The following is an 8,900-nucleotide window of genomic DNA, read 5'->3' as shown; positions in this document are numbered from 1 at the left end:
AAATGTCCTCCAAACTGCAATTAATATCATCAGGAATCAACAGAAAACATTGCACCCATGACAAAAGAGTGGATGCTATTATTAAAAGAAACATTCAGAAAGCAATAAAGACTTGTCCTGGCTTCTACAGCACATATACTAAAGTCGGAACAATACAGAGAAGATGAGTATGGCCCCTGCACAAGGCTGACATGCAAATTCATGAAGCGTTTCATGCTTTCTGTATAATTGATTTACTGTGCTGTACACCTGAAACACAATATAATAAATCAGCTATACTTTAATACAGTTTTTTAAAAAAAGAAAATAAGACTTTCTGGAAATTAAAAATATGAAGTGATCAGTTAAAAATAAATACATATTTAACCCCCCCACCCCCCCCAAAAAAATGAAGTGAGGGACTTCCCTGTTGGTCTAATGGTGAAGACTCCACCCTTCCACTGGAGGGGGCGCCAGTTGGATCCCTACCAGGGAACTAAAATCCCACAAGCCATGGGGTATGGCCAAAGAGAAAAGAAAAAATATATATAAATGGAAGTTTGTAATTTAATAAAAAGAATTCTGAGACAAAGTTGAAGCTTTCCTGGTGGCTCAGTGGTAAAGAATCTGCCTGCTACTGCAGGATGTGTGGGTTTGATCCCTGGGTCGGGAAGATTCCCTGCAGAAGGAAATGGCATCCCACTCTAGTATTCTTGTCTGGGAAATCCCATGGACAGGGGAGCCTGGTGGGCTACAGTTCACGGGGTCGCAAGAGCCGGACTCAACTTAGCGACTAAACAACAAAGTTGAAGAAATATCCTGGAGGACAGAATAAAAATACAAAGAAATAGAAAATATAAAATAAGTGTAAGAAAATTAGAAATTCAGTCTAGAAGACAGAGTATCTGGTTTTAGAAAGTGAGAAGAAATAGTCAGTAGGAAAATCATTAAAGAAATAATTCAATAACAATTTCCTACCCTGAAGGACATGAGTTTATAGCTTGAAAGGACCCATGAAATTACCAGCACATTAAATTAAAAAAACAAGGAAACAAAAAAAAATTTTTTTAATCAAACACCCAAAGGTTTTTCATTATCAAATTTCAGAGTAAATATTAAGAGCAATTTGTAAAGTCATCCAGAGAGAAAAATCAGGATGTATACAAAAGATAGTTGCATACTCAGAATGACACTGGATTTAATAATATTCCTAAAAACTAGAAAAAAATGGGACAATGCCTTCAAAATTGTAAAAACATTATTTTTAATCTAAAATTCTATACTCTACCAAGATATTTTCAGGCATGCGAAGACAGGAAATTTGTTTTCTGGGCTCCCTTCCTCAGGACGCTTGTGGATGAAGAATTCCACTGAAACAGAGCAGAAGACCAGGGAGAATCAGAACATGGCATCTAGGAAACAGAGGAGCCACAGAAAAGGCAGGCAACGGGATTCCCTGGGAGGAGGCGTAGGGAAGAGTCAGGACAATCTTGCTGCAGGCCTCATGCAACCAGCCAGATTAGAAGGGAAGGCCATCACAGAAGGTCATCAAGCTACCTACTTTGACCAATTTGAGAGGTTTACACTTCTAACAGAGGGAATGAAAACAAAGCAAAGAAACAAAAAAGCCCAAGGCAGTTATAAATTCTGGGAAAAACAAAAATATGCATAAAAGGCAGATTTAATAGAGGCTTAATAGTAAACAAATTTCCCTGATGGCTCAGTGGCAAAGAATCTGACTACTAATGCAGGAAACACAGGTTTGATCCCTGGGTTGGGAAGATTCCCTGCAGAAGGAAATGGCAACCCACTCCAGTATTCTTGCCTGGGAAATACCATGGACAGAGAAGCCCGGTGGGGTTGCAAAAGAATTGGACAACTTAACGACTAATCAACAACAAAAACAAACCTTACAAAATCATAATTATAAAAACAATAAATACCAATTTATCCAAAAAATATTGTCTCCTATTGGAAGAGGAGAGGAGCGTTACATATCGAGTAAAGGGCTAAATCCTAATCTTTTTTCTTAAAAACTATACTAAGTGAACGGATTCTATTACCAAAATTTATGACAAAAAGTTTAAAGTGATATTTCCTAAAAGCAGTGGGTTGGAGAGGTTTATTTTGTTTCTGGTGAGCTATGGGTTTAGTTTTTCTCTCTCTCTCTCAAAAGATGCAGCAAATTTCTACATCTGTTATTTCATGGAGGTCTCTCTCTATGTACATTAAAAGCTTGTAAAAGCTGCAGTCTTTACAACACTATGGACTGTAGCCCACCAGGCTTCTCTGTCCATGGGATTCTCCAGGCAAGAATACTGATGTGGGCTGCTGTGCCCTCCTCCAGGGAATCTTCCCAATCCAGGGATCAAACCTGCACCTCTTATGTCTCCTGCATTGGCAGGCGGATTCTTTACCACTAGAGCCACTTGGGAGGCCCTAAAGGCATCTATTAGAAGACTGAAAAAAAATGTGTATAGAGAATTCCTTGGCAATCCTGTGGTTAGGACTCCGCCCTTTCACTGCCAAAGACCCCTGTTCAGTCTCTAGTTGGGGAACTAAGATCCTGAAGGCTGTGCAGCCAAAAACAAAGAGGAAGAATTGCATAAATTATCCATTCCTCTCTCACACAATATGAAAATAGTGTTAACAACTTAAGTCAGTTTTACCTGAGGTGCTGATTAAAAATACAGATTAATTATGCCCAAGATGTGCTGAACGAGTATGTCTCTGACAACTAGAAGTGACATTTGACTGAGTCCCCCAGCGATTGTTAGGCGTCCTAATGGAATCTACTAGAAAAATACATCTTGGATTACTCTACTGTGCTTTCACATTAAAATACTCTGTGTGTTATCACTCAGTCATGTCCAGCTCTGTAACCCCTTGGACTGCAGCCCACCAGGCTCCTCTGTCCATGAAATTTTCCAGGCAAGAATACTGCAGTGGGTTACCATTTCCTGCTCCAGGGGATCTTCCTGACCCAGGGATCAAACCTGGGTCTCCTTCCTTGGCAGGCAGATTCTTTACAGTCTGAGGCACCGGGGAAGCCTAACATGCAATGTGCTTTCACATTATAATAATTTATTTTGCATCAAATTTGTCCTCTTAGGATAGGAAAATATTTCCCTCCTTACTCTGAGGTACATAAAGTGTTGTAGATTCAACAGTACCTCATTCTGTTGTTTCATCATTATAGTCTTAGCTCATTTGACATATTGCTCTGATTTCTCTATCTTAACTTATCAGATAAGGGCCTTGGGCATGATTCATATTTTATCTCCATTCGATTCTCAGGAAGATCAATAAAAGAATATCTCACAATTATTTGTCAAAATATGACATTGCCTTATAAAATAAAATCTGAGGAAAAATATCCTTTATTAAACTATATGACGTCACTCTATATGATACACTCTTCAGTTCAGCTCAGTCGCTCAGTCGTGTCTGACTCTTTGCGACCCCATGAATCGCAGCACGCCAGGCCTCCCTGTCCATCACCAATTCCCGGAGTTCACTCAGACTCACGTCCATCGAGTCCGTGATGCCATCCAGCCATCTCATCCTCTGTCATCCCCTTCTCCTCCTGCCCCCAATCCCTCCCAGCATCAGAGTCTTTTCCAATGAGTCAGCTCTTCGCATGAGGTGGCCAAAGTACTGGAGCTTCAGCTTTAGCATCATTCCTTCCAAAGAAATCCCAGGGTTGATCTCCTTTAGAATGGACTGGTTGGATCTCCTTGCAGTCCAAGGAACTCCCAAGAGTCTTCTCCAACACCACAGTTCAAAAGCATCAAATCTTCGGCACTCAGCCTTCTTCACAGTCCAACTCTCACATCCATACATGACCACAGGAAAAACCATAGCCTTGACTAGATGGACCTTAGTCAGCAAAGTAATGTCTCCGCTTTTGAATATGCTATCTAGGTTGGTCATAACTTTTCTTCCGAGGAGTAAGCGTCTCTTAATTTCATGGCTGCAGTCACCATCTGCAGTGATTTTGGAGCCCCAAAAAATAAAGTCTGACACTGTTTCCCCTTTTATTTCCCATGAAATGATGGGACCGGATGTCACGATCTTCATTTTCTGAATGTTGAGCTTTAAGCCAACTTTTTCGCTCTCCTCTTTCACTTTCATCAAGAGGTTTTTTAGCTCCTCTTCACTTTCTGCCTTAAGGGTGGTGTCATCTGCATATCTGAGGTTATTGATATTTCTCCCAGCAGTCTTGATTCTAGCTTGTGCTTCTTCCAGTCCAGCGTTTCTCATGATGTACTCTGCATGGAAGTTAAATAAGCAGGGTGACAATATACAGCCTTGACGTACTCCTTTTCCTATTTGGAACCAGTCTAGGTCCATCCATATCTCCACAAATGACCCAGTGCCATTCCTTTTTATGACTGAGTAATAGTCCATTGTGTTTCTGTGCCATATCTTCTTTACCCAGTCTTCTAGTGATGGACATTTAGGTTGTTTCTATATCCTGGCTATTGTAAATAGTGCTGCATTGAATATTGGGGTGCAAATATCTTTTCAAATTATGTTTGTTTTTTTTCTGGGTATATGTCTAGGAGTGGGATTCCTGGGTCTTATGTTGTATTTTTAGTTTTTTAAGGAAGCTCCATACTGTTCTCCATAGTAGCTGCACCAATATATATTCCCACCAACAGTGTAGGAGGGCTCCTTTTTCTCCACACCTTCTCCAGCATTTATTCTTTATAAATTTCTTGATGAGGGCCATTTTGAGGAGAGATAGCCGTGAGAAATATCAGTAACTTTAGATATGCAGATGATACCACTCTAATGGCAGAAAATGAAGAGAAACTAAAGAGCCTCTTGATAAAAGTGAAAGAGAGTGAAAAAGCTGGCTTGAAACTCAACTTGAAAAAAATTAAGATCATGGCATCTGGTTCCATCTCTTCAGGCAAATAGAAGGGGAAGAAGTGGAAGAAGTGGAAGAAGTGACAGCTTTCTTTTCTTGGGCTTCAAAATCACTGCAGACAGTGACTGCAGCCATGAAATTCAAAGGTGCTTGCTCCTTGGAAGAAAAGCTATGACCAGACAGCATGTTTAAAGAGCAGAGACATCACTTTGCCGACAAAGGTCCATATAATCAAAGTAGTCATGTATGGATGTGAGAGTTGGACCATAAAGAAGGCTGAGTGCCAAAGAATTGATGCTTTCAAATTGTGGTGCTGGAGAAGACTTTTGAGAGTCCCTTGGACTGTAAGGAGATCAAACCAATCCGTCCTAAAGGAAATCAGCCCTGAATATTCATTATAAGGACTGATGCTAAAGCTGAAGCTCTAATACTTTCGCCACCTGATGGGAAGAGCTGACCCATTGGAAAAAAACTCTAATGCTGGAAAAGATTGAAGGCCTTAAAAGGAGGAGGCAAAGTGCACTCAGCGGTCCCATGGATCTGTCTCTTGCTTCAACAGTGCTTGAAAGGAACAGACCCAAGGACACCCCCTTGCTCCAGCCTGCAACCACCCTCCAACTTTTTTTCCAGTTGCAGCCTTTGGAATCAGCCACTCAGCTATCCATGATCACCAGGACCAGTCACCATTTTTTGAGTTTCACTCCTTATTACTGATCAACCATGAGCTCCCAGATTTGTCAGAATTATTCCACCAAGGTGGAGGCCGCCATCATCACCTGGTCAACATGTATCTGTGGGCCTCTTATACCTACCTCTCTCTGGGCTTCTGTTTTGACCACGACAGTGTGGCTCTGGCGGGTGTGGCCCAATTTTTTGCAAAGTGGCCTAGGAGAAGCGTGAGGACATGGAAAGTCTCTTGAAAATGCAAAACAAGTGCAGTGGCCTCCCCCTCTTTCTGGACATGCAGAAATCATCTGAAGATGAGTGGGGTAAAACCCAGGGTGCTTTGGAAGCTGCCCTTCTCATAGAGAAGAATCTGAACCAGACCATATTGGATCTGCATGGCCTGGGTTGTACTCGTGAAGACCCCCACTTCTGTGACTTCCTGGAAAACCACTTCCTAGATGAGAAGGTGAAATTCATCAAGAAGACGGTGACCACGTGAGCAACCTCTGCAGACCGGCTGGTCCCCAGGCTGGGTTGGGTGAATATCTCTTTGAAAGGCTCACCCTCAACTGTGACTAGGAGCCTCTGAAGCCCAGCGGCCTTTGAGGAGCCCCCCTAACATCAGGCTACACTCTATGGGGCTGCAAAGAGTCAGACAGGACTGACCACACACACACACACACCCCTACCATCAGGGCTTCTGCCTGAAGCCCCCTCTCTGCAGCCACTAGGCAGCATCTTAACACTCTGGAGCCCTCTTAAGCCTTGGACCAAATGGAAACAATAAAGGTTTTTGCAGCATCAACAAATAAATAAAAGGAGAAGGGGTGGCATGGAATGAGATGGTTAGATAGCATCACCAACTCAGTGGACATGAATTTGAGCAAACTCTGGGAGACAGTGGAGGACAGAGGAGTTTGGCACGCTGCAGCACATGGGGTTGCAGTGAGTCAGACACAACTTAGCTCTGGCGCCCTATACCAAGGTCACAGATGTGGAGCCTTGTACCAAAGTCACAGGATAAAAATCTCTAGAACTGACCAAGTCCCATAGCAACTGTTGCCACAAGCCTCTAGATCTAAACCGGCCAGTTCCTTGACTCCATATTATGTAAAATACCCACCCCACAATCCACCCTATAGCATCCTAACCAATCACCTAATGCCACCCTTCCAGTAGGAATTTTCTGTTTTGAGGTTGTAAAAAACAACTGTAAGCCTGTGAAAGCATTCAGCTCTCCCTTGAGCCAGCCCACTGTTGTAACAGGGCCTCCCACTCTAATAAACTTTATTCTCCTCTCATTCTGCCTCACGTCTGGAAATTCTTTTCCAACCCGCACACAGACCAGAACATTAGCAACTGGACAACAAAAACATTTTGAGGAGTGTGAGGTGATACCTCATGTTGTTTTGATTTGCATTTCTCTGATAACTAGTGATCATTGAGTATCTTTTTCATGTGTCTCTTAGCCATCTGTATGTCTTCTGGAAAAATGTCTATTTCAATCTTCTGCCCACTTAATGATTTGGTGATTTTTTTTTTTATATTGAGCTGCATGAACTGTTTGTATATTTTGGAGATTAATCCCTTGTTGGTTGTTTCATTTCCAGATATTTTCTCCCATTTTGAGGGCTGTATTTTCATTTTGTTTATGATTACTTTTGCTGTCCAAAAGCTTTTAAGTTTAATTAGATTCTATTTGTTCATTTTTGCCTCTATTTTATTACTCTAGGAGATGGGTCAAAATATCTTGTTGTGATTTATGTCAGAGTGTTCTGCTTATGTTTTCCTCTAAGAGTTTTATACTGTCTGGTCTTATATTTAGGACTTTAATCCATTCCGAGTTTATTTTTGTGTATGGTGTTAGGGAGTGTTCTAACTTGATTCTTTTTCACTTAACTGTCCAGTTTTCCTAGCACCACTTACTGAAGAAGTTGCCTTTTCTCCATTGTATATTCTTGCCTCTTTTGTCATAGTTTAGATGACCATAGGAGCATGGGTTTAATCTCTGGACTTTTTATCCTATTCCATTGATCCATATTTCTGTTTTGGTGCCAGTACCATACAGTTTTGATTACCTTAGCTTTATAGTATAGTCTAAGGTCAGGGAAACGGATTCTTCCAGCTCTGTATTTAGTTCTCAAAATTGCTTTATCTCTTGAGGGTCTTTTGTGTTTCCACATAAATTGTAAAATTTTTGTCCAGACTCTGAAGAATGCCATTGGTAATTTGACAGAGATTGCATTGAATGTGTAGATTGCTTTGAGTAGTACAGTCACTTTCACAATGTTGATTCTTCCAATCTAAGAACATGGTATATCTCTCTATCTGTGAATCTTTTATTTCTTTCATCAGTGTCTCATAGCTTTCCAAGTACAGGTCTTTTGCCTCCGTAGGTAGGTTTATTACTAGGTATTTTATTCTTTTTGCTGTGATGGTGATTTTACTTTTGAAAGATAACATGTGAGCTTTTCTGATTACAAAAGTAGTTACATAGTCTTTTTATTCAACTCAGAAAGCACAGAAAAGTGAAAAGAATAGACAGTTCTTCTATAAATCCAGTTGACAGAGGAGACATTTTGAATAAAAATTATCTACTTTGAAGTTTTCTTGTTTTATTTCATACATCATGAGTATTTTCCCTTTCCATCAGTTCAGTTCAGTTCAGTCGCTCAGTTGTGTCCGACTCTTTGCAACCAGAGTGCTGGACTGCAGCACGCCAGGCCTCCCTGTCTATCACCATCTCCCGGAGTCGACCCAAACCCATGTCAATTGTGTCGGTGATGCCATCCCACCATCTCATCCTCTGTGGTCCCCTTCTCCTCCTGTCTTCAATCTTTCCCAGCATCAGGATCTTTTCAAATGAGTCAGCTCTCCACATCAGGTGGCCAAATTACTGGAGCTTCAGCTTCAACATCAGTCCTTCCAACGGACACACAGGACTGATCTCCTTTAGGATGGACTGGTTGGATCTCCTGGCAGTCCAACTCTCAAGAGTCTTCTCCAACACCACAGTTCAAAAGAATCAGTTCTTCAGTGCTCAGCTTTCTTTATAGTCCAACTCTCACATCCATACATGACTACTAGGAAAACCATAGCCTTGACTAGACGGACATTTGGTGGCAAAGTAATGTCTCTGCTTTTTAATATGCTGTCTAGGTTGTTCATAACTTTCCTTCCAAGGAGTAAGCATCTTTTAATTTCATGGCTGCAATCACCATCCACAGTTATTTTAGAGCCCCCAAAATAAAGTCAGCCACTGTTTCCACTGTTTCCCCATCTATTTGCCATGAAGTGATGGGACCAGATGCCACGATCTTAGTTTTCTGAATGCTGAGCTTTAAGCCGACTTTTTCACTCTCCCCTTTCATATTTCATT

The 8,900-nt window shown here is 41.3% G+C and overlaps 1 pseudogene; it reads left to right on the top strand.

Annotated features, from left to right (window-relative positions):
• Window positions 5,576–6,100, top strand: LOC102178590 (annotated as a pseudogene).

Source organism: Capra hircus, chromosome 3 (genome assembly GCF_001704415.2).
Source record: "Capra hircus breed San Clemente chromosome 3, ASM170441v1, whole genome shotgun sequence".
NCBI classification, from domain to species: Eukaryota; Metazoa; Chordata; class Mammalia; order Artiodactyla; family Bovidae; genus Capra; species Capra hircus.
The sequence above is the reverse complement of the archived record's forward strand: the minus strand, read 5'-3'. Positions and strand labels throughout refer to the sequence as shown.